At 40.1% G+C, this 27,178-nt stretch overlaps 1 long non-coding RNA gene across 3 annotated transcripts in view; it reads right to left on the bottom strand.

Moving 5' to 3' along the window:
• The window catches only part of LOC125328122, an 89,384-nt gene that overhangs the window by 50,160 nt on the left and 12,046 nt on the right, over nucleotides 1-27,178 (bottom strand). For all 3 annotated transcript variants that reach the window (XR_007204544.1, XR_007204543.1, XR_007204541.1), the window contains exon 3: nucleotides 4,876-5,058. This is a non-coding gene — a long non-coding RNA (uncharacterized LOC125328122). The remainder of the gene's footprint in view (nucleotides 1-4,875; nucleotides 5,059-27,178) is intronic.

The following is a 27,178-nucleotide window of genomic DNA, read 5'->3' on the forward strand; positions in this document are numbered from 1 at the left end:
CGCTTCTGATAGAGTCTCTTATCTGAAATCATGGATCTACTTCAGTACTACTAATACAGCCGTATGACTACAGTCCTCTGGCTGGTAGGGATAAAATCTCCTCGTGTAGACATGGTTTAAGAGTGATTAATGAATCCTTGACCTATGGTACAACGAAAGTCACGTTTGTAAGTCACTTCAGCACTTTTGAAAGCTCCATCTTTAGTCTTCATTACAAGGAATGCCAGTAGGGCCGTTGTGCCCCCTGCGTTAATTACATCGACTCCTGCACCGGTGAAGTTACTCTGTTGTAACTACAGCAATATAAACTTCTAATGCAGACAATGCTCCAATGGTATAAAGAGAGCTTTACACATGGTACAAATGACCCCAGATTTACACTGATCTTAGGCAAGGCATGATTCACATACACTAAAGACAAATTAGCTCATTTTTTGCCCTGAGCCCATATCAACTGAAGTGTTTTGCCTAGGGAAAAAGTCAGTGCATGACTGGTGAGAAGCAGTGCCAACAGTCAAAGCTGATCACAAACCAAGTTTTCTAACATGGCAAATATAAGAGATGGTAAATTCACCACAAGTGAGAATAAGAAATTGGTAAAACCTAAAATGCCAAACCAAAAATTGTGGTAGCCAATGAACATACCTTACAAGGGACAGAGCGTTTTCAGTAAGACAAGTCCCTAGTACCACAAGTACCTAGGTTAGGGTGACCAGAAAGGCTTCTCCCAGGATGCATTGGTCTGTTATGTTAATCTATCCTAGTTTGGATTCCCCAGTTGGCTGTGAGCCTCTACCCCCTCATCACTCCCCCAGAGCTTCCCCATTGGTCCCCATTCCCTGGTCCCACCTTTTCCCCGCCCCCGGATAAAATTGTGAGTTTCGGGATCATGTTGGTATTTGCTTCCGCAACTTCTGACAGTGTAGGAGCAATAAATGCTCCTGCCAGAACGCACGCAAATGCCCTTCTCGACTCTTTGCTACCGACTATAACGCTGAACCCACCCGTGCTTCTGTGGGTGCACACAGACCCCCCTGGAGCTGGGCAGAGACAGTATTAAATGGTGCCCAGTGTGGGGCCCCAGACCATTCCCAACCGCATCTCCAGTAGTTCCTGGATTTAAGTTGCATTTGAGCAGCCATAGCCCCAAAGAAACCTCTGAGTTTATATTATAATTTATATTTATATTATATTATTATCAGGAGCTTGGCGGGGGAGACCAACAACCTTATGGGAAAAGAGTCTAAAGTCGGTGGACCACCCTCAAGATTTTTATTTGACCCTCTAAGGTAATATTGGTCACTTTTGTATCCTTTTCTGTTAATTTCCTTTTATCTCAAGGGTTGGGAAGAGAGGGAGATGGGGACCGAGTTCTCCTGTCTCCTGCGGGAAGCTTTTCTGCCAGTTCTAAGAGTCCTTGTTCATGAGAATTTTCGTTACACCAGGGAAGGTTTAAAATATTTTGTTCAGTGGTTATTTAAGCAGTGGTTAGTTGAGTATTTAAAATGCTTTGTGCGATGGTTGTTTATGTCAGGAGAAGGTTATTTGCTTTACAAGCTAGCAAAAGCTGTTGATAGTCTTGGGGAACGGTTGGGAAACGTTAACCAAGTTTAAAAAACCCTTTGCCGCTTTCCTCTCCCTGCATCCCTTTTGCCTCTGCCCTGATTCAAGGGAGACCAGAAGAGAGATTCTGCCAGACGGCCCAGGGCTGCTACCGACTCCCTGCTCTCTCCTGATCTCCTTTTTTCCCTGCCCAGGGTGGTGCTGGCCAGGCCATCCAGGATTCTACTCCAAACTCCTTCCCTGTACCCATTTCCCTATTTTTTTCCACTTTAAATTTGCTCCAAGACGGTGGCAGCACGGCCGGTCCCACAAACCCAGCTGCTACCTTTATTTTTAATTCTCCTGCCTCTACTCCTCAACATGGCAGAGGCCACGTGCCGGCAGTCGCGGGCTTTTCACCTGTGCTCAGATCCCCTCCGCGTCCGCCCCCCCAGCTCTCCCGTCAGTGCCTGATTGCGTTACAGCACCCAGCCCCCACCATCCCCCACTTGCTCTGGCTCGTGTGTTCACGTTGGGCTCCCCTCCCTCCACTAGGACTCCCTTCCCAGCCGCTGATCCTGCATCTCCCTCCTGTGTCCCTGTCCCCTCCATCATTGGTCCCACTCGTGAAAACCAGCCCACCTCACATTCCAACATGGCTGAGACCGAGAGTGGGGGTGGTAGCAGCTGGGAAGACTCTGGAACGCACGGGGACAGCGGCACCTCCGCGTACGCTGCCCATGTCTCCTTCCCTTCGCTACCCAGCCATAGTGAGGCTGTGACCATGTGCGCTAGAGCGCAAGTCACTGCAAGTGCTGCTGCAAGAATGCGGCATCCGCACCTGCTTTGTGAGAGGAGGTTGCGAAGCGTTCGCGCCCGCCTGCTCCAAGCCCTGTGCCAGATCAGCAGCCCCCGCAGGGCTCAGCCTGCCCCTCAGCACCAGCTCCGCGCCCTGGCCAGGCCAACTTCGGGCCCTGGCAGCCCCAGCACAAGCCGCGAGTGAAGCGGCAGTGACCCCCCGACAAAGCCTGCTGGGCTGCCCCACCACCCGACCCTTGCAGGTTCCAGCTGCAGCTAGAAGAGCCCCAAGCCGAAAAAGCGGCATTCCGAAACTTCCTGACGTGCTTTAGACAGACCCAGGACAGTACGAATGGAGGGAGTTTAGTGCCTTTTGAACACAGCCTGAGGGGGCGGTGGCGAGTCCTGGAGGAGTCTGGCCCCACCGCTCTTGGGGGCCCCGGTGACACCGTTTTTCATCGCTGCTGCCACCGAGCCCACCCGCGACCCGCTGCCAGCTCACGCCTGGCTGCCTCTCCCCGCCGAAGCGGAGGCACGCCCAAGCCGGCCACGCTGCTAGCCTGAGACCAAGCCTCGCGCTGCCACTTGCCACTGCTCACCCTGGCCGCCCACATGGCGCGGGTGTTAAAGGGACAGTTTGTTGTCATTTTCAACCTAGTGGACTTGACTTCCCCTGCTGTGGTAGCAGACTGGGGCCGGCTCCTGGGGAGACACTGCCCCAGTCCCCCCCCGCTTCCCCTGGCCACTCCTTCAGCGTCGCGGTGCTGCTAGGCTACACCGTTTCCGCCCCGCCACTGCTTCGTGAGTGCCCTGAGGCTACCAAGCCACAGCTGCTGCCACTCTGCTCCTCCAGCTGTGAGAACTCCGCCCGCATGGTGCCTCTCATCGGCCCTGGCCGCATCCCCCACTCCTGTGCTGCAAAAGAAGCAGAAAAAGAGGGGGGGTAGCAGGATCCAGGCTGTAGGACTCAGACTGTTCCCAGAGAGCTGCGGAAACATTGTAAGGGAAGCAGTTGACCTGACCAGCTCGCAGGTGCAGCTAGAGCAAGCAGAAAAGCAGCCAAAGAAACAGAATAGTGAATCCTCAGATTCTGATGCTGAGTGTAAAGATCAAAGGACTAGCGTGAAGAAGCCAAAGGCCACAGATGATACCTGGAAACTGACAGAGAAAAACAAGCCCTGCACCAGCCCAGCAAACACTGTTCCTGTGGACACAATGCCAACCAAGATGAACAGGGTGCAGTCAAAAGACGAGACAGCTGCTGCTTGGAAATGGAGACAACGCAAAACAGCACCCATGTCCACCACAGAAACAGACATGCCGTCCCGTCACCAGAACTGCAAACAAGACTTTGACTTGATAAGTTGGACACCTGTGGTGTCTCCCCAGATCTTACCTCTTCTGTTGCTTTCCCATCAGTTAATATTCCCCACCATCACCCCTCTGCTTCGCCTTTCCTGCAGCCACACTCCCCAATACCTCTATTGAGATGTTTTCTGTTAACTTGCATCCCTCTCTTTATTCCCTAACCACATGTTCCCATACATTTGTTCAGTTATACCATTCCCCTTTCCCCAGACCTTTAAGTAAAAGAGGGGGGAAGGGAAAGCTCCCCCCATTTGAAATTGCAAAATTTTAACTTTGTTTGAAACCCCAACAGAAGCAACTGCCAGAGCCTGTGCCTGCATTCACGACCATGATGCCCAGCACCCAATACCTATCACCCTGCCATCCTCTGGATGTTCCTGGTACCACTGGCAATGGATGCGTGGACTGTGCCACAGCCCAAAGAGACCTGTGTTGCTTCAACCTCACCTCCACCCATGAGAGCATCCATTCCAGCATCCAGAGAGAAAAATTTTCTAAAGGATTTGAGGACTTGTTGGAACATTGGGTTGTGGGTACTTCTGATCGTTTTTGTTGTCTTGTGTATGTTCGGTTGTTTAGGACATGGGGTGTTGGGATCCCTGGGGGAGGCCTTTTGTTTAATACAGAAAGGAGGAATTGTGGTGGCCAGTGAACATACCTTACAAGGGACAGAGAGTTTTCAGTAAGACAAGTCCCTAGTACCACAAGTACCTCTTAGGTTAGGGTGACCAGAAAGGCTTCTCCCAGGATGCATTGGTCTGTTATGTTAATCTATCCCAGTTTGGATTCCCTGGTTGGCTGTGAGCCTCTACCCCCTCATCACTCCCCCAGAGTTCCCCATTGGTCCCCGTTCCCTGGTCCCACCTTTTCCCTGCCCCTGGATAAAACTGTGAGTTTCGGGATCATGTTGGTATTTGCCTCCGCAACCTTTGACAGTGTAGCAGCAATAAATGCTCCTGCCAGAACGCACGCAAATGCCCTTCTCAACTCTGTGCTACCGACTATAACACTGAACCCACCCGTGCTTCTGTGGGTGCACACGGGACCCCACAGAGCCAGGCAGAGACAGTATTAAAAAATCAATGGATTTTACTTATATGTTCTTTCCTTTGACCATAATGGTACAAACACCAGTGCAAATGCCATGTTTGATGATAGATCTCATACCTGATTACTGAACCAAAAGTCTCAAAAAAAAAGGGCTTGATCTTGGGGTTTTTCCCATGTCATGCTTCATTCCAGTATATGGCTTCTCTGACAATGTTCTTTGAGGCCTGGACTTTGTTTTGAAGTCCTTTTATTTTGCCGTCCTTGATTTTTTCATGTGAGAGTCCCACTTTGATTTGGTTCCTGTAGGTCAAAGATAAACACTGAAAATCAGTGGCTTCTTTCAAAAGCAGATCAGTTTCCAGTTATGCTGGACTGAGTTGCAGCTGAAATTCTGGGAATATATTCTTTTTCTGTATTGACCACTCAGTCAACCCTTATAAGCAGATGACATGATTAAAATGAAGTTTGAACATTTTCTGTAAATTAATTCTCTGACTTATGACAAGAGTCTTCTAGCTTTCATTAACTTAAGTGCCATTTCCTTAGGACTCTTATTTTTACAGTTTCTAATCTACAGTTCTGTAATGACCTGGTCTCAGGAACATATTATGCCATATTTCCCTTCCCTCAGTCCTCAAACAAGGGCTTACAGGCTTTTCAAAAAAGGAAATGGGCTGCCTCACTTTGGCATCCAGCTTATGAGCACATAAGATACTGCATTTTGCTACTGAGAGTTCGTTACGGTGAATTCATAGCTGCAGTCCTCTCGGCTACTTAACAAGACTTCTGGTTTCAGTATCAGTGGTGAAAAGTCTTCATCCAGTTCTTTAATAGCTCCTTATTCTTGGAGCACACCTTTCCTTACAGAGATCATGTTGCCCATCACTTCGCACTGCTGTTAACTAAAGATTCATTTCCAGAGTGCCGACCTACCACAAACAAGCTGCTTTGGCATCCAGGTGTCCAAGTGCAGTACTATACTTTAGGGAAAAGAAGTTACCTGGAAGTCTCTCTAGGAAACATGGAGTAGAGGTTTGGATGTGCCCCTGTGTGATGCTGTTGTTTTGAGTAAAACTAAGCCATTCTTCATCTGTTCACATCAGAAGCTCATACAGCATCTCTTCTCTAGTATCTTTATACAGCCCTTGCCACAGTGGCAAGTACATTTACTCACTAACTTTCCTCTAGTTTTTCAGTTTCCAACTGTGATTTTACGGTGATCTTAATACACAGGTAATAAATATCATATTAATTTTATTTTTCAGCTCTTTCCTATCAATATACATTGTTTATGTTTGACTATTGACAACAAAATTTATTAAAATATATCTGTAAAGTTGATTCCTTCTATCTCTTCTAGTGCAGCACTAAGTAATAAGAACCTTATATATAGGCTTCTAAAGGGCAGTACTCTCTGCTGTCAGGATCACTACCAAATACATCTCTTTTTTACATGGTTGGAGTGTGTGTGTATGTGACACTGTGGTTTTTAACCTCAAACCTGTAAGTCCATTCTTCAGGTATCCCACCTCTTTTCAGCTTTATACATCTTACGCTTTCTCAAATATTCTTCCCATTCAAACAAATATCGCTGTAATTCTAACAAATAGCTGTAATATGTGCTAAGCCTGGGTTCTTTCAAAGCTTGGGAAATAAGACCACATTTCAGTACTGACTGATGAATTGATAAAAGAACAAATGAGAACTTTCTAAGAAGATCTGAGCATCTAAATTTGCAAAAGCCACAAGATACCTTGCAATGTCAGAAGTCACATTTTGAGGTTTGGGTTTTGTTTCGAGGGAAGAGAATTCAATGGTGGAGCAAATTTTGCATGTGTTCTTTCATAAATTATGACATCATCACATCAGTTTTTACAGAGTGACACCCTACAGACACCCTACCCATTTTGACTTTGAGCACCTTGCAAAGTACAGCAGTTCTTTAATGAAATCTGAAATGAAGATGTAACTGTAAATGCTGTGTGTTCTAGGCATAAGAATAAATCATTCAAAACAAACTCTTTGAGTTGCTGTGTCTATATAGTTAATACACATCAGGCAAGTTTAAATGATAATCAGATCCATAAGTGACATTTTCTCTAGACTATTATCTTATTTTCTGCTGCACTTCTACTGGACATCGCTTCCTATATAAGATTGTTTTACTTATAAGGTTCTGATAGCACAGCATATGAAAGAACAACAAAGAGAAGCAGAAAAAATGCCAAGCTGCAGATAAGCTACAAACAGGGAAGGGCTGTGAAAGCATGTCTCTGAAGCAGTCCACCTACAAATGTTTGATTATGTTCTTGAATATGTAGATACACTGGAAATACCTCTGTTTATACTCACTAACATAGCTGATTGGATAAATGTATAAAGAAATAGCCAGGTGTCCGAACATCTTTCCAGCCTTTGAAAACATTGCCATTCCAGAGAAGTTCAGTTAGCACATCTCATACATACACAGATTTGGAAAAAAATTACATATTTTTAATTTTTTAGTAACTTTACTATAGATGCATGCTATCATGTGTGTCATAAATTAGAGCTAGACTTTGCCTGGTTTTATCCACAAAACTTCTGAGCCACTGCACTAAAGTTCCCCATGCCTCACTAAGCACCACAGGGGCATGTAAAACAAAAGCAGATGGAGCAAGGATAAACATAGATTTTACATATATTAACACAAAAAAAAGCCCCAAAAAAGTTTTTGCCTTTAGTACACCAAGCCAAAACCAAGAAAAGTAACTTAATTTATGAGATAGACAGAATCTCTCAGGCTTCTGCATCTTTACTTCTGTTCTAGAGTCAAACATATAATTTCTTTCCTTAAGCTCCTTTACTAACTGAAATTACAATGGCAAAGTGACACTCACCATAGCAAACCTATTCACTCACTGGAAAAAATCAGAATGCATCCATACATGATGCATCAAAAAAACAATCAAAACAATCCTATACTGCTACGTTGCCCTTGTGTGGTGCAGTTGTATGTATGGCTCTCCCCAACAAGCGCATAGATAATATGGTCTTAGGACTCCATCAGCAATTGTTTCCTAATTACTGTCTTCCATCAAACAGGGGTTATTATTTCAAGGTAATACTTCTATATATACCAGCTTTAAATGCATGCGTATTTTTAGAATGGGTGTGTTTATATGTATGAGTTTATGCTTATGCCTGTATGACTGTTTTATCTGCACACATCTATTTCTACACACAAATACACAAAATCTCTGCTTCAGGTACAAGGCTACAGAAAAACACCTTATTTTGCCATCACCTGCATATAGAGGCAGTTCCCACAGTACTCAGTTACACTGCTGATGGGCTGCCATTTTCTTTCAATTCCCTTCCTGAAGCCTTGGAGGCTTCAAAAGCCACTTATTTAATATGGCAGGTGTGGAACATCTAAAGCACCTCTGGTTTCTTGGACATAAACTTTTTGTCTTGTCATCATTTGCTAACTCAGCTGCAGTGAAGGAGAGGTGTATTACAGAGACTGACCTAAAATTGGAGGATTAGGTCCTATGAGTATTTCAGCAGAGATCACTGGACTGGGATACCTCCATCCAGAATTGTTCTTAGCTCCACACATCACAGCAGAAAGTCCTAATAGTGCTGTTGTATAGAGTTAGTGCTCATTCAGATTTTTTTTTAAATCTCTACTCTCATTAGGAATATATCTAATTAAAGGTCATTTACCCCCCACCTGGGAGCCCCTTGTGCTTGTCAAGAATGAAACAGTTCAAAACTCTGTCCTTTTCCACTTCCATTTCACTCAAGTAACGACAGGGTTAAATTGCTAATAGAGGTTTCATGAGGTCTGCCAGAGCCCACTCTCCAACACTTACATCTGTTCAACAATTATTACAGCATTTTTGTCATAAAAAATTCAACACCCTGAGTGTCGTGCTAGCAAAACCTGAAAATTTATGCAGTGAATAGAATAGCTAATTTCTCTGAGGAAATGCAGGGGGGAAAATTACAGATTTAACTTAAATTCTCAAGTACTGTAGAGCACACATCTGACTCCCTCTTTAGGTTTTGTCACCATGTAGCATAAGTAAGAATACCATCTACAGTAGAGCAAGAAACCTTTGCAAAGCAAATTTATGCCTTCAAAGAAACAATGCTTAAAACTCAGAAGGGGGCTGTACTGGATTCATCGTTTTACCTCACAAAATCTCATTTAAATAATAAATTATTCAGATTATTCTCAGGATAGGGTTATTCTCTCACTACCTCTTGCTGTTACAGAGTGAACCACACCCTTCGCAGGGTACAGGTAAACGACAGATATGTGGAGGCAAAAAGCCGACACAAAACCAGTCTTTTGTCTCCTGAACTTTGTGTCGGGCTGCTTGATGTTTGCAGTAAAAGGAGAAAGAAAACAGAACCTGCCTTGCTTCTCCATAAGGCTGAGAATATGGATTTTATGCTAAACCTAACGCTGTCTAGTTAAGATGCCAGTGGACTGGAACAACATGCTAGAGGCTATAGCCTTCTATTCTCCAGGGCCGGACTCTTACTTCCAGTACCGGGGGTTCAGCCATAACCATAATTGCAGCCGCAACGAGCAGGGAGCTCTTTCAGCGTCACAAGAGCAACAAATAAGGCAAATGGTTTGGGAGCAGAGGCAGGGGCCATTTTCAACACATAAGGTGCAAACAGGATGCTGGTTGAAGCGAGGACGAAAGCTGCACGTTCCCTTCCTTCAGGCTGTACCCTGCTGGGACGATGCGAGCTGGACAAATGCTGCTGCTGCAGAGGCATTCATATGTGAGTTCAGATAAAAACTGCAGATTGGCTCAAAGGATATTTGCAAGCATTTTTGCTGTTTTTCACAAACAATATTAGTGCAACAAGGTTATGAAAGTACATGCTCAACAAAATGTCTGTGGGGGCTGGACCTGCTAGACCAGTCTGTCACTTGGGCATTGGAAACCATGGGCACAAGCCCTCCAGGAGTTCATAGGGCCTGATTCGCTAGCAATAGAAAAAATGTTCAGAAGAGATTTGCCCTTGGAATTAAGTGCTGGACCAAGGTTTCAAATAGCTAGTATAACAGTGATGTTTGCATAAGAACTGCCAGATTTAGTTCTTACTTATTACTACATTTTTTCTGATCTTCAGATTATTGATTTGGCTGCAAACAGGAAAAAATGTGTATGAAAACCAAACACTTGGGTTAAATAAGAATAATTTTCACCCTAGAAATCAGCAACTAGTGCTAGCCCAGGGTCAGCTTTGGGAAGCCTGTGACCTGCAAAAATACTGTTTCAATGTTTATTGTCACTCACTACCTATAAAGTCAAATGTTCTCAGGATACTTTTCAAATATATAGTTTTGATATTTTCTTTTTTTGTGAATAAAAATTACAAATATGCATAGGCAAAATGGTTTGTCCTTCCAGCTCCCATTTCTAAATTTCTGTGAATGTTATGAGTTCATATGAGAAATGATAATTCTCTGCTACTGCTCTCCTTTTCCTACTTTTTCCAGCAGTGGAGTCAGTACCCATGTAGGCTGGTTGGCCATCACAGGACACAGATGCCAAGTGCTGGCAGATATTATTCCAGTGTCAAAATCTTTTTCCTTGTCAAACTCCCTAGGCGGTTGTGTTAATGGTTCTGGAGATGCCTCTGGGTCTGTCACGTTGGGTAGCAGCTGATGGGTTTTCTGCAGTTTGCTCCTGCATGACATCTTCCTTTAACTCATCTTTGGTCCTGAGGAATTTGTACATTATTACCTACTTGGAAATAAGATCCTATAAATTTTGCGTTAGGGCTATGGTTTCTTCACAGATTTGCGTACTGCCCTCAGAGCTCACATGCCTGCATTTTCCTCTGTAGCACATCTTCTCAACAACTTTGAATGTCATGCAGTTTAATTACATCATGACAGCAAAGAAATATTGGAGCAAATGAAACTATTTACTAAGGATTTGTTTCTCCTTGCACTCATCACCATCCTGTCCTCTCTTACCCCCATTTTGTTTATGATTAGGGGATCATTCTTTGTTAAGTGAAGCAAATCTTTTTCTCTCTGTTCGCTACTTCATTCGTAGGCCAGGAGAAAGCTTTCAGCCTGTAGGTTGTTTACAGACTGGTTATATAGATTATTGGCTGTTCGTGCTGCATGAGTTTACCATTTAAATTTCAGGATCTTAATCCTGAAAAGATTAACTTGAACTCAGATGGGTTGTTCAGAACACATGTAAATCTTCACTGCACTGCAGCCTTTGAGTACCAGCTCCTATAAAGTCTTTGAGGTCAGGAGCCCCAGACCTGCTCATCTGTGCTCCCATCCATCAGAGAACCCCAAGTGTGAGAGAGGTCTGCTGTAAGAACCAGAGCAGGACTAGAGCACTCAGCAATTTGCACTGGCGGCAGTGAATAGAGATGAGTCCCTGAGGAGAGCTGCTACGCTTGACTGCAATATAAATACTAAATGTAAACAAATTTGTAAAGCTAACCCACGTCATACTATCATTGCTGTTACTCGACTGAAATATTTTAAGAAGGAAAATAACTATTAGCAAGAGGCAAATTACACACTTTCATGCAAATTTTGAGAAACGTTCATTGCAAACTCTGTGAATCTTTCCATTTTTGCAGGCACTTTCAGAAATACAAGGCAGTTGTCCTACACATTCACTGCTAGCAAATGGTGTCTCCTACAAAAGAAAATCAATTTTATTCACAGTTGATTTGGGGCATATACAGTACAAAATCTGTATGTGTTTTTTATTTCACATTGTTTTTGTTTTGATAACAATCTGTGTAATCTGGTTTGGGATCCAATACCTTTCTTCCTAACTTGCAAGGGAAATCGCATGGAGTCTAAAGAAGAGTATTGAGTAACCCTGTTTTATAGGAACAGCCTTTGAAAATCTTTCATTCCTGTTTGATAATAACAGTAAGAAAAATCCCACATCAAATTTTCTGATTTCCGTTTAAGAGGGGAGGGAAGCCTACTTTGATTGCTTTCAGGCTTCTCTTATGTGAGCAAGAAGCAGGCCTTGACAATGCGCTCTTTTCTTTGGTGGCAGACATGGATTAAAGACAGGCTATGCCAAAGAGTCACTTCACAGGACAGTGTCACAACTGGTCTTGTTCAATATAGAATGCAGCAAACTACAGAGAGGGAATGGGGGATGTCATAAATGGATTTTGCCATCAAAACAATGTTCAGGTTGCAGCACCACGAGCTAAACTTCAGAGACAGATCCAGTGTAAGTGTCGAAGAAGAGGATCTGCCCTAAGGATTTCAGTTGCACCTGCCCTTTAAAAGAAGTGAGGCTCTTCATATACCTTGTGCACACAAGCAGGAGATAACCACAACTAACAGACTCAAACCAAAGAAAGGAAAATAGTGTTTAGTTAATTTTCAGACTGCTTTAGAGATCTTCCTTGTTGATAGCATGTTAGTATAAACTTTGCAGACTCCACTTGCCCTTTTAGCTGCAGATTCATTCTTCATCTCCTAAAAATAAATCCTTTCTAAAGTTAAGGTTTTAAAACACTCTTGTAATGCTCTGGATGAAAAAACACCTGCAGTAAAGAGGAAAGACCTGATAAGTCCCCCCAAATGAAAGCAACCAGGGAATGACAGCTACCTGCCTTCAGCAATACATCTCTTCAAACCCATGCATAAAAAGCCAGCTACTCAATTTTCTTTCTTAAGCCACATAGGGGAAAAAAAGTGTTCAGGAAATATTGACAAAGCTGGCTAAAAAGGCCAAGGGGCCAAGGCCATGCTGCCCTGAGTTCTCGCACGTTTTGCTCTTCCATCCCTCAGTCCTGACTGAGACCTGGAGAGTTACATACGTCCTAGGGACACTAAGAGAAAATTCACATTCAACATGATTTAAAGTCAAAATACAAGCAATTACAGTAAAATATAGATTTATAAATAGATTAAGTGGTTACATTTTGTATTTGAACTGTTCACATCCTTGTTCCTCATACAAAATCAGAAAATGTTAGGGGTTTTTTTTAAGTTTTATTTCATAACTCAGTCTTCCTTGCTATTTTTTGTAATCTGGGAGCAGAGACACTTAAGCTATGTGTATGTGGCTAATAAATTTTTCTCCTACGCAGGCCAAAGACAGGCTCAGCAGCATCTACCCTCCTGTGCCAAAGCTGCTCCTTGATGCAAAAGCACAGTCTGTCCTCGAAGCGGGACTTGAGCAGTTTCACCCCCTGAAACAAAGTCTCAGAAAGTTTGGATTTTCCCACATGCCTCCCGCAGGCTTAAACGCTTATTTTATTCTTATGGTATTCTTAACATAAAACTATTTGGGCCTGATTCTCAGGTATAGCCAGGCATGCACAGAGGTGTAACACCACAGATTTCAGTGGGATCACTTCTGCTGCACATCTGCTCAAGCAGCAGCACAAACAGGACCACTGTTGTGTTTGAGTTTACCTGGCTTTCCTTCATACTGATGAGTCAGTACAGAGTCACAGCTATCTCTTATCCTCCCAGAGTATGGCTCTGTTTCAAAAACCCAAAATAGCAAAGTCTGCTGCACTGCCAAACAGGAGACCCAGATTAAAGAATTTCAGACAGCAGTCTATCACAAGCCCGTCAAAACCATGTATATCGTGCAAATAGTGATCGGAGAGACAGATCAGGTGACTGAACCAATATAGCAGCGCAATATGTTCGCTACCTTAATTATCTCAACTTTTTTTTTTTTTTTTTTTGGTGAGAAACCAAAACTATTTGCTTCTTTCCTCCTTATAAAGATGTTTAGTGTTACTATGCTTATGGTTATGGAAATATTTTTTTTGGATTAGAAAAGGGGAATGGTTTTTGAAATAGGTCTTTTGTTTAAAAATGTGTAATGTCCTTGAGTTGGTGCTCAAAAGTAGCCTTTTATGCAAAAATAGCCTCTCTCCACTGTTCTTTCTGCTTTGCCCTTTCCTTCCTCTCCTCTGAAGCTCATGAGGCTATCTCCTACCTTTTATTGAAGAATCAGCAAGCAACCAAGATAAACTAGTTCACACAAGGGGAAAAACAGCAGTTAGGAAAAAATCTATTATTCTTTGAAAAATTGTCCCGGCATTATTTTTAATCTGAGTACAAACAGAAATTTGTAGGTGAACACTGCTTCAGTTGGCTTCAGTTTATAACATGGTCATTAAATCCATATCAAACATGTGTATTTTAGAGTTAAATCCTCTAAGACAATGAGATGAAATAAGTAATCATTTGATAGAAGTACTTATAATGAATTAGATTTGAAAATGTTGGAAAGTCATTCAAGGAAAATCCTTCTTTTACCTTACGCTGAAAACATATCATTAGCCTTAATTTAAGTCAAGGTGAGGAGAGGAAGGGGGGGCGAGAGGAGTGGAGTAGGCATCACAGGAAACTCTTGAGTGAGTATTGTTTAATCCCATTTAGGGACACTTTGAACAATGACATATATATATAATGAGATATTTAAAATTCTTTGGTCAATCTCTAGCTAAAGGCTTTTACTGTGGAAAAAAATGAGTAATTCAATACAGACTACACAGCCTTTCACATGCTTTTATTCTTGATTTGTTGGACTTGTATAACATAAATTTCAAAACCAATCTATTAATGACTTAAATTGGAACCTGGTTTCCTTTGCTTTACATACAGCATTTCAGTAACAAGCATAATAACAGGTGGATCAATAGATGCTATTTGGTGCAGTATTTGAAGCATGTTAACATTAGTCCTGTATCTCTATTATTGAACATTGTGTCAACAAATTCCTGTTTCAAGGAGGATGGCAAAAATATTTTCCAGTGTCAAGGTTATTTAACCACATGAAGTGGTAAGAGTTTTTTGTTTCCTACTAACCTTGCCTCTTCCTCCTTCTTTTTAAAATAATCCATGTTATGATCAAAATATTAACTAATATAACAATAAAAATATTTTTGTATCAAACCTGTGTGCTGTCAATTAAGATTAGGTTCTTTAAAATGGACACTGGTTCTGGGAAGAAAATCAATTTTTTTTCTCTTAGAGAAACATAAAAGAAGAGAAAGTCACTAATGTAAACACAAATTTAGAAAGTAGCAGAGACAAAGTGAGAGAGAACAAAAACAGTTGAGTTTACCATTTGAAGAATTTAGCTAGGGAATTATTTCCGACCTATAGTTCTCAAGCACAGCATGAAAAGACAGAAAAATGAAATTTTAGTCCTTAGAATCTGACAGCTCACAGTCATAATATGCTGACATGTGTAACAGGAATTAAGGGGTTCTGCAGGCAGAATCAGCACTAATAATTTTTTAGGCAAATCATTTCTTTCAGCTCCATGAATCACACAGTGTTGGAGAATCACTGGACACTCACAAATGACAGGTATAATATAACTGTACTCTTCTTTATATCCTTTATTAAGCAGCTTTAAACCAGAGGTGTTCATTACCACTTAAGTGGACCAAAATTTGTATGCCACAAATAAAAAGGGGCTCTATGTAGTGACCACAGCCACAGCAGGGAACAGCTTGAGGGCTGCAGCCAAAACAAATTCTGCAACATCTTGACACTTGCCTCTAAACTGAAGCTCTATTTTTTCATCAGTGAAAAAAAAAACTCAAAACCACATCAGTAGTCCACAATGGATGTGCCATGTTTGACTAATGATCTCCAGGGTGTGACTGCACCAGAATTTCTCAGACTTTGAAGGTGTGAAGCATCTTGGTTCACCTGATCTTTAAGCAATCCATCAAACATACGGAAGATTTGCGGTCCTAAAATGTTTGGTTTGTGAGGAAAACAAACACATTTTATCTACTTAGTACTACAGATGAGTGCACTTTAAAAGACTACTGAAATTCTTTCCCTTTTTAAAAAGCATTTTAGACATGCCAGCATGTTTTCTGGACACTTTACAATCCTTTCAGAAGAACTCTTGGAGGTTCTAACCCACAGACTCATAACTCAAAGCCCAATCCCAAACACATATGGCATTCACGTTAGTTATATGTTGGACAACACTATGGATCACATTTATAGGGCTCAGGCAGCTGATGAGAGCTGGCTCAAACTGGGAAGGTGAGCTCAATTGGCTTGAGCTCTGTGGTACGGCAGCAGCTGAGCAACGGGTAACAACGGCAGAGATACAGCATTGCTTTCACACTTCAGCATATGACTCATGCAGAATATGAGTGACTCACATGCAGTATGTCATACCCAACAAAACTGAGCATATTCAGGGAAAACCTGAATATAATATAAGCATCATGCTCATGCCCTAATCACCTTGTAGAATTAGCTGGGATAAATCCCTACTGCCCCCTGCTTTATCACTATTAGCTACAAAGAAACAAGGATGAACTCAACATGCTGATTTCAGGACATTTCGCTAGTAGAATCACTGGCATTTTAGGAGCACTACATCATAAGGCTTGTTTCCAGCAAGTGTAACTTTATAACATCCAGGTCAGGTGTATTAAGCAACAGGGGATGCATTTCTTTGGCAGTAATCTGCCACTGTGGCACAAACAATCAGGGATGAGTATCTGACTCAACAAACAGCTGTTGAAATTCTCCCTTGCTCTTTGTTTCTAAGCAGATGGCACAACCCACCCAGCCTGTACCCTATGCTCTGTGCAAGTTCAACAAGCTCTTCAGCCAGTGCAGAACTGGTTCCTAACTCAGTACCATAAATCTGCCAACTGCTCTTTGCATATCCTTGAATCCTGCAGAGAGGATAAAAATATCTTTGGAGCTGACAGTCTTTATGTTTTTACAGTTCTTTGTTGCATAAACCCTGTGAAGGCAAAAAACCTTGGTAGCCAAGTGTTTCCAGGTAGTAAGGGATGGGCCAAGGGCAAGCAGTACTACTGGAAATCTTTTTGACAGTGCCATTTGCTGTTTGGGGCTTAAGGACTGTCTTTTAGGGCAGCAAAGAGGGTTAGTCATACTCTTCCATCATTTTACTTCTCGCTGTATATTCATGTCTGTTGACCATAAATAAAATCCTTTGTCAAATCCATGAAAATTTCAAAAGGTGAAAACAGAAGTAGTTCAGAGAAATTAAATAGCATACATCTTGGATCCTGAATTCAGTTACTCCTCCTTCAACCCTCTGAACTCCCTATGCTTTTCTGAAGCTTATCATATGTATCAAGAATTTTTCCTTCTGTCTTTCCTCTTCATTTGTGTGCCAGCATTTTTTCTTCCAGTTTGAATTTTTCCTTTTGAAAACCCATCCCCTTCGTCAGAGGAGAATTTGTTTTCTGTGCCAAAACCTGAGGAATTGCTATGCTCCCTTCTAAAACTTTTGTTTCTATTTTCATGTATTCAGTACCAACTCTAGATATGTGAACTTTTGATGTGTTAAATTATCATCTAATGTGTTAAATTATCTGATGTGTTATCATCTTCTGTCTTTTGCCATGCCCTGTATGCCTTCCTTTGGATTTGCACTTGAAGATGCACTCACCTGAAAACATACTCCAGACTCTGCAGTGAAAGAATGAAAAGAATGAATAAATGAATTCTGCTTGAAGTGACAGTATGTATTATGAAAGAAGTTTTAATTTCAGATAATAAAGACTGAACCCTACTCTCCAGAGACCTGTGATAATGAGCAGACTAATGGTGGCAAACCCCACCTCTCAAAGATACTGCACTGTGTTCATGGGCTCAGCATTGAACCAGCAGTGCCCTTTATTTCTTCCTCTTTGGATCTGGCATGTGTCAGTTGAGGTATCCAGAGACAGCACAGATGCCCAAACGTGGGCAGGAAGCCAGGTTGCAGGGCTTACAGTATAAATATATTTTTTTTAACTTCATGCATACCCTTTTTCCCAGTAAGTGTGTTTTTCAGGCTTAGAAACTCTGTGTTCTTAGCTATTTTAAGAAACCTGAAGGGTGAGAGATGGAGAAGCAGCAGACATGTTGGCAACAAAGATCTCTCCATGAACAGAATGCCAAGATTAAAAACAACCAGGAGGGAAAAAAAGAAAAAAAAAAGTAAGAGGGATACCTTTGACTTTTTCCTGCTCTTCTATCTCAAAAAATTGGCTCATCTGAAACTGTTGGATTCTGGCAAAGACTTAATATCAAATGAGAGAAATAGCATGTTCCTGAAGCAAGGTGATTTCCAAAGTGAGGCTAGATGTGCATTCAGCTTCTTCTACTTGGCAGCTATCATGCAGGGCAAAAAGATTTACCATTTCTTCAGAGGGTATATAACAGGGTTGCCCCAATCTGTCAAGAAGTGTTAGAACTCAGTAAGACTTGAAGTGGGATTTAAAAGTTACTGAAGCTCATTTGTTCACAATGTCAGATGTGGATCCACCCCAATCAAAACAAAAGATAGGAAGAAGGAGATATTGCAGGGTGTCCTAAAGGGAAGTTCTTCACACAACAAGACTTAGAGAGAACACTAAATAAAGAAGGAAAATGCAGAAGTCCTTGCAGTTACTGTGTATCAGCTGTTTGACCTAGGCACATGAACTGTGTCTGTCTGCAGTAAATGTAAAAGGGGAGTTACGCGTTTTATGCATACAGTGTATGTGTGTGAGAGAGAAAAGAAAGAAAAGGAAAGAAAGAACAAAAGAATGAATGAAAGAATGAAAGGAAAGAAAAAGAAAGAGAGAAAGAGAGAAAGAAAGAAAAAGAGGAAGAGAGAAAGAAGGAAAGAGGAAGGAAGGAAGGAAGGAAGGAAGGAAGGAAGGAAGGAAGGAAGGAAGGAAGGAAGAAAGAAAGAAAGAAAGAAAGAAAGAAAGAAAGAAAGAAAGAAAGAAAGAAAGAAAGAAAGAAAGAAAGAAAGAAAGAAGAAAAAGAAAGAAAGAAAGAAAGAAAGAAAGAAAGAAAGAAAGAAAGAAAGAAAGAAAAAGAAAGAAAAAAAGAAAGAGAAAGAAAGAGAAAAAAAAGAAGGAAAAGAAAGAAAAGGAAATGACAGTGTTATTTATACTGCCAAACTTGATTATTTTGGACACTGCCTTACAGTTTGTATAAGGACATGAGTATGGGATATTACTAAGGCTCTACATAGGGTTTTTACTTTTGTGAGAAAAAGAAGGCTAAAAAATAGCACTGAAAAACCTCTATAAAATGGGTCACAAGTGGACTAGAAGTAATTGCAGAAGTCCTATTTTGTCTAACAACATTTCTCCAATGGTCTGTCCAGATTTCTGTCTGATCTAATCTATCCATGCGCCCATCACTTTGAAAATGACTTGCCATTTTTCACATTTTATTAATCCACCTTTGAAAATTCAAAATATGATTCAGAAGCAGGAAATGGCCTTGTGAAACAAAAATAATAAGTAAAAGCACAAGCTTAAATCTGCACACTGTCTTACTATGCGAGAATTAAAATGCATACTGCATCTCAAAGATCTTTTTTATTCTTTCAAAGCAAGAACTAATGGAATAAGGGAAAGAAAAGTTTCCACGGCCCAGATATGTCTTTGCTGAATCACTTTGTAAGGTGTGGACAATTGAGTCATAAACTTTCACACTACAGATGGCTGTGTTTCTTTCATAGTGAATCAAGCTCTAAAAGATCTGTGACACTTTATGTTATATGTTAACTAGAGAGGCATATTATGTAAAAAGCACATAGGGTTTCACATGCACTAGTGCTCTCTGCACAAGAGAGCATCATTTTCAGTATTCACTCATAAAGCCAGCTTCCATTTTTATTTACTAACTTTCTTGTGCAATTGCCTGAAGTACATTCATACTGCTATCAGACTTTCTAGAGATCCTGCTTTGTAGAGCTTCACAAATTCATTGAATGCATCATTTTATATCCCATAATTTTTTTTTTTTACTTTAAAATAAAAAAATTCAACAAGTAATATCTTTCTAGATTGAAACCCAAACTAATGCGACTTTAAGAAATGAAAGAAAAGACAAGCAACTTGATATATATATATGTGTTTTTCCACATGGTAAAAGTGTCCAAATATTTGAGACACATTTTAGAATTTTAGAGTTAATATGACAATGCAAAAATACTTGCTGTCTATCTTAAACCAAATCTCTCTTCAATACAAGACCTTACAACAGAAATGCTGATACCTGTAACTACAGGTGCACAGTGTGCAGTTATACTGACACTGTAAGGGTTTAAGAGCTCCAGTAAAAATTTCTATTTATATTTTGACTGCAAGTACACACCTTCTAAACATTAATTTTAAAACATTTAAAATCATGCCTCCCCAGCTGTCAGGCAGTCCTGTGGCCATAAACTGAAGGGCGATGGCTAAGGAGGATCAATAGATAGAACAAAGATTAACGCTTTGTTTGTTTGAGCAAAGAACATTTTGTTCTCATTTTTCTGAACCAGTGGAACATTGTTACACACTGTAAAAATTGTTTCTAAAGCAATTATGAATAACTGTGTATTTAAAACAAAGAAAAATTATAGGCAAAAAAGATTACTACAGTCCACCTTTCAAGATATATCCTCTTCTTTGGACAATACAGCTTCACACAAACCTATAATTTGTTGTTCAAGAGGAAATTGTCTTAATTAGAAAAAGGACTGTATTCATTACTACGCTTCCAGCCAGAAAGGGACTAATGCTGGGGATCAGTCCCTTTATTTTTGAAACTTTTTCTTTAAAAAATATGTCATCTGAGCTTTTCTGGAGATGTAACAATGCATCAGGCTGAATTACAAACAATGCTTTAGATCAAGCTGGCTAAACATCTTGACCCAGCAGATAAAATCTCTTGGAGTAACTGAAGGATCACATTTCAGTCACATCTCTAAGTGCATAAACTAAAGGAAACAGTAAAAATAGGTAGTGGATAAAAAAGACAGACACAATGAGAACAGAGGTTTTCAACTCTCTTTCACTATCTTTCCAGATAAAGATTACTTCAAACACACTAAATATTCCACACAGATGATTGGCTTGATCACTAATCTGAGGTCTCATGATTCAAAGTTTGTTATTAACACTTATTTAGCTTGAGGTAAGAATCAGATTTCCTAATATATAACCTATATAAGCACTAAGGTACTTAATTTGATCTTTTTTACAGCTTCTATCATCTCCCCTCAACCATGTCAGTGCTGTGAAGGTCCCTGCTAAATCTGTCTCAGAGACACCATTCTTCCTGTTCATCTGAAATTTCTGACAACAGACAAACTTTTGCTGCCACTTGGTTCCCAACTGAAGGCTGAAATTGCAGGTATGGTATCTGTTTTAGCTTCTCTCACATCTTAGTTCTGTTGTGGTCTTTAAATACCTTGAGGTATTTAGAGGTAGTAGATGAGTCATCTAAGCTATGGAAAATGTGTTTCATTATGACAATATAGAATCTGCAGATTGTTCTTACTTAAACTATAGCTCTATAATGTTTTCTACCAGTCTTCAAAGACGTTCAAGCCCATTTTGCCCACTATGAGCTCTTTCCTTTTGTCTTATCTGCCTTACGTCACTCTGCTGTTTCAGGTATGCATTAAAACCTCCTGCAGTTTTCTGTTTATTGCATATAAGCTCTTTTACATGTGGCACAACTGGAGTTTCAGACACTCACTCAAAATAACTTGCTCATTAACTTACTTCTACACCCACATCTTTAGAGAGATTATGAAGGTCTTGCAGACTAATTTGTCCCACATAATTAGGTCCTGAGAGCTTTGCAACATACTTTCTTACTATGCTTTAAATTCCAAAAAAACCTCCTTAGATGTAATTTGACACATAAAATGCATGCAGTCCTCAGTGTGTTTGCCACATGTTCTGCTGTTTCCTGCTATGTTAATATGGCCTTTCATCGTTTCCTCTCACCACATCCTCTTGACCGTGCTTCTTTCACCCCCTCCTCCGTACACTTTCACTGGCTTATCACTACTCCTCAGAGAGTTTCACTTGCACTGGGAAGTAGCATCTGTAATAGAACCAGTCGGTTATAATTTAAAGAAGAAATTATGGCAAATAATCAACCATTTAAATTTTAGATCAGAATATTTTCAGGGCAACTTTCAACTTCTGTTTCTACTCTTTTTTTTCCAGCCACAGCCAGCTATCTTCTTGTCTGTGTTCATACCACACTGAACAAGCCCATTGAAATATATTTTACTGGCAAGTTCAAGAAAGATTGAAAATGAGTGTTAACAAAATTATGCTTTCCAGAGCAAGGGCAGGTTTTGATAGACTTACTCAAGTAGGAAACAATATGATCTCCCAAGGAATAGAGTACCAAAAAGTGGATGTTATATTGCTCCCGATAGAATCCTTACGTCCCTTGCCAAAAGACATTTAATGTGCAACTATCTCTACTGTAAAACAAATGCTGAAGAGGTGCAGTCAGTGATATTTGCACAGATTCATTCTCATTAAAGGCTTTTGTAATAGCATTCACTCTGGTGTAAACTTTTAAAAATTGACTTCTAGATCTATTAATCCCTTTCATCTCCTTCTCAGGAGCTTAATGTGTGACATTGTAGCTAAAAGGACTAGACTGGTCCTTAGATGAATAAACAGGGAATACAGATTAGAAGTAGAAAAGTTACATGTGTTCTTAATAGGAGTGGGATCGGTCCTACAAGGGTTAGAAAGACTTTGGAGAAGGAAAGACTTTGCAGCAGGAAAGACTTCAGAGATGGAATTGGAGGAGGACTTAGAGTGAAAGATATAAATAACTCTATTTATTTAGTTTAGAGTAATGCAAAGGATAACTTCATTATGGTTTAAGCACATCTCTAGAGATATATATGGACTTAATACTAGGGAAATCTTCATCCAGAAGGGAACAAAATCAAAAATTTTTACATAATTGCAAAAATCAACAGCTAAAGACTAAAGTTGTATTCCAGATGCTCAGTGTTAATAGCATTGAAACCTCTAAGTGAGGTTTAGGGTGGATTATCCCCCACTGCAACTATCAAATGTGTGACTGGATAGTTGAAAAAGTGATATCCAACTACATCTGTTAGATTTGAAGCAAGAGTTAATCCCGAGAAGGTCTATAGCCTGAGATATGAAGATAATTTTTTTTATTTGGTCCACCTAGTTTCTGAAAAGAATTTCTGCAGTTCTTCCCACACTTATGGGAGAGCACACTTGTGCCCTTTCGCTGTGACACTCCCAGCCTAGTCACTGCACAACCAACATCCCCAACAACAGCTTTCTACCTCCCATTAAATGAAAGAAAGGGAGGGACTCTCAGGAAAATGTTGAATGCATACCAGTGTTGTCTCTCTTTTGGCAGTGTCAAGGATTCCTATGTAGTCAGTAGAGCTTCTGAATTAAAATTCAAAACAGCAGCATTAAAAAACTGCACCTTTCTGTTGACTATACATGAAGTCTGGGATCCTGATTATACAAGTGGGATGGCAGGACAGCCATCCAAAAGCAGTCTGTCTTTGCAGACCCCTACTCCTTTCCTATAACCAGAATGGAGATTATATGTGCAAGACTGAGAGGAATGCTGCTTCTCTGTTTTCTCATTCTGCTGTGACCTTCTTTTTATCTGTTGTTTCACTTCTCTTGTTTATTTCTATCTCTGAACCTTGTTTGCAGAGTAGAGAGCCAGGCTGTGAGAGGAATTGCTGGGATCCCTGCCTGGTGCAGAGAATTCTGCCCCTAGGGCTATTTTCTACCCTGATGGATCTGCCCACAGCTCTGCCTCTGCAGTGGATGTTTCCCAGGGTCTGCACTGGTTCATTTTGTTCAGGCTTCATCACTAAACATCATGTTATACATTGGGATAATGCTTCTGTGCTGAATGTATGCATTTGCCTAGCTGTGTGGGCACAACAGACAGGATTAAAAGTGTTTTCCAAGGTTCAGCACTGAGCATATAATGACTGTCACAGGGGAGAGCCACTTCCCTAAATGATGAAAGAGCAACACGACATTACACATTATTTAAACACTTTCTGACATCTCCTGCAAATGCACAGCCACAGTGGAGTGGCAAAGTGTGTCTTACTGCACAGCTACAAAACAATCCAGTGTTTACTGCACTGAGGACAAGCATCCTCAGACCATATCAGGCAGAGCGTTATTACAGAGATTATGGTCTACCTCCTCATTCATCATGAAAGCTGACTTCTTCACTTCACTGTTAGAGGCCAGGGCAAGAACTGTACTCCAATACTGAGGAGTTGAAAAGACCACCCTTTTCCTCCTTGTTTATCCCTCATCCATGGTTAGCACAGGAGACGGCATTAGCTCAGCACTAAAGGGTGTATTTTCACCAAGAGTAGATTAACTTCTGTTTGCCATAAGCAGAAGACCTGTTGGTGAGTGCTGCAAGAGTCTGATGAAGTGGGAGGCATCCTGGCCCTGTGACCTGGCACTGAGAATTTGGTGGACTTTCCTGACGTGGCTCTCACAAAATTCTCCTAAGCAAAGATGGAAAAGATGAATGAAATTGTCTGAGGCTTAAGATACCCTTTTGAATGGAGTTTGTTTTCAAGATATATGTATCCTTGATCTGTCTGGTGTATGTACATAGAGAACCACTATGCAAAGCTTAATTTAGGAGAAAAGTGCATCTTGACTTGTGCAACCAAACATCCCTGATATCAGCAGGTACCACAAATAATACCTATTTAACAATAGGAACACTTTGTATTTCACTTCACAGTTAACTCTGAAAATAACTGGGATTTCTGACTGAACGGGAAAGTTACACCAGCCACATATGAAGTGATGTTTATTCTTAAAAATAATAATTAATCTTTCTAAATGTCAATCTATTTATATACAACAGAAATGAGTCACTCTTATTTCACATTAATGAGGAACCATCTTCTTAATGGCTTATGCCGACACAAATATGCTGCTTTCTTGAAGAACACAGCAATGTAGAAATAACGCTTCTGTTAAAATTCATGCATAATCAAAACAAATTGAATATCCACTTTTATTTCCATAGGGAACCGAGCTATAAAGATTAATGCTAGACAATGATATTTAATTAAAGGTTATTTATTTTATAAGTACTTCCATGTTTTCAAGAGTGGTCTCCTTTGAAACAGGAAGGTGTAATGCATTTCTGAGCCATCTAACAGTCATAGGTGGGGGAAACCAGTTCTGATCACAGCACAGTGCTTACAGCGATACTGACAAACTGTCTAGAAAAATTTTTCACATTAAAGAATTCTGGTGTTAAAGAATTTAAATGCATTTTAATTGACTTTTCAAAATTCCACTTTTTATTCACAAACACACCTGAACACAACAACAGGAATTCATTTTTATATGCATTATTCTCTCTGATGGCATGTTGTTGTTCTGTATACATACTTCTCTCTTCATTTTTGAGAAACAAAATAAAAGGTTATGGTCTTCCAAGTAATAACCAAATAAGTTCCCTTTCCTTGGGCACCAAACTGTCACTGTTTGCTAGACTTTTTTTTTTTTAATAAATTGTTAACTACTTCAGTGAAATTGAAGGAACTAGTTTGTGTATGAATGCAGACATTGACATGAGGAACTAAAGGGAGTACAGAAGAAAATTGCACAGCATGGAACTCTCATTTTGGTTTTGAGGCTAAAATTTACAATTAGACTTTGGAACACTAATTTCTACCAGAAGATTTATTTTTAGAATTCAAGAATTGTTGGGATATGTGTAGCTGATGATTGTTTCTCATCAGTATGAACGTATAACCTCCAAACACAACACTTCCAATAACAGTTGTATTAGTCATCTACAGCTACAAAGCTGTTTAAAATACACAAATAAATAGCTTTATTTGGATTGTAATTAACATGGCAAATATCACAATATTCTACAGGAAACAAACATTCCGAATCTATGTATTTTATTTCTTCTGACAATTGGCAAAATATATTTTACTGCAGAATGCTTTATTGCTTCTTAACTATTCACCCTACACACTATACATAAAATCTTAATGGGTATAGCTGCATAAAAACTAATTTTAATGCTTTTAAAATCAATGATGAACAAAATGTTGTTTAGATTGTTTTTCAAACAACTACACCACATCTGATCCTTTGAGGAAAAGCAATTACTTCTTCTTGTCATAGCCAATACATTTCTTCATTCTCCCATTTCAGTTGTACCATTCTTAGGGACCTTTACACCAGCTATGATGCAAACAGTTAAACATTTGAGCAAATATAGAAGAATATTGCTATTAAACGTCTAATCAATAAAATGCCACTTCCACTAATAGGCTAGCAGTGAGGATGGCAAGAGGAGAAAAAAGAAAAGGATTTTTTTCCAAACTAACAAATAGTATATGCAAGCTTGACTAATGTCAAATAAGTGTATCTTTAAGGAAAATTTGCAGAAAGTAATTTATATAAAAAGTGTAAAAAGATCCCTATAAGACAGATTCTATAATCTAGATTTAGCTCCTGCTTCTTTTAGCCACTCTGCTAGTAAACATCAGCTTTTTTATATTTTCTAAAGAAACATCAAATGTAATCATTTTTTGTAAGTTTTAACTGCTATAAATCATTGGAAACTTATGCACACCTAATTTATGCAATTGCGTTGGTAGCGAGGAAATCGTCATTGTTTAGCGCTTTGTATCTCTGTCATTCCCTTGCAGAGAATTTTATTTCAGTAGGTACCACAATTGTTGAGAGTTTCTTAGCATTTATATTAGTGAGACCAATTTTTTAAGGTATATAATTCAGTCATAAAAACTGAGATCATAGCCTGAAAGTGTTAGTTTGTGAATTTCCAAACATGCACACACGCGCACACACACACACACACTCACGAAGACACACAGACACATTTTCTGATTTAAATGCTTCTTTTTCTTTCTCTTAACCTGCACTCCTGAAATCTAAAAAATACATTTCTCCTTGTTTAGCAATTTTTGCAGGCCAGCAGGCCAGAATACTGAGTATCTCTGTGCAACAGATAAAGAAACAAGTAACAATAACAGCCAACGAAATGGCTGAGGTTTTGAGGTTTATAAAGCATCCTTAGCACATGCATGAAAGCCACTTTTCACATGCAGTTACTATGCTTTCTGTACTGTGTCTCAGAAATAGGAAAACATACAATACGCAAATGCGCACTATTGTTCATAGGTTTTTTCTGAACACATCTATGAAGTGTGTACTGAATCCATATTAAGAGTCATGCAGAAACATTACTAAACATGCTTGTGTATAGCCCACATTGTCCTTTCATTGAAACGCAGCCCCTGTTGGCAATGTTACAAATAGGTGTTTCTTTAAAAAGTCGTGTTTCAGAAGTTTTGTGTGTGCAAGGGCTGCAGTTTCAAGCTCTGCCTTTACCACGATACAGCTGCTGGGTTTGGGGCAACTCGCTCTTACCACTGTGAATTAACTCAGGCATTTGGAAAGAGAGTTTTGGGGGACATTTGATTAACCTCCTTCTATAGCTGCCTGTCCCAGTAGGAATCTTCTACATCACAGCTCTTGCAATTTTTCAGCATAGTTATTTAAGTGCCTCTTTTTTAATTATTTTGTTTCTTGATTC

Source organism: Corvus hawaiiensis, chromosome 6, assembly GCF_020740725.1.
Source record: "Corvus hawaiiensis isolate bCorHaw1 chromosome 6, bCorHaw1.pri.cur, whole genome shotgun sequence".
Classification (NCBI taxonomy): Eukaryota; Metazoa; Chordata; class Aves; order Passeriformes; family Corvidae; genus Corvus; species Corvus hawaiiensis.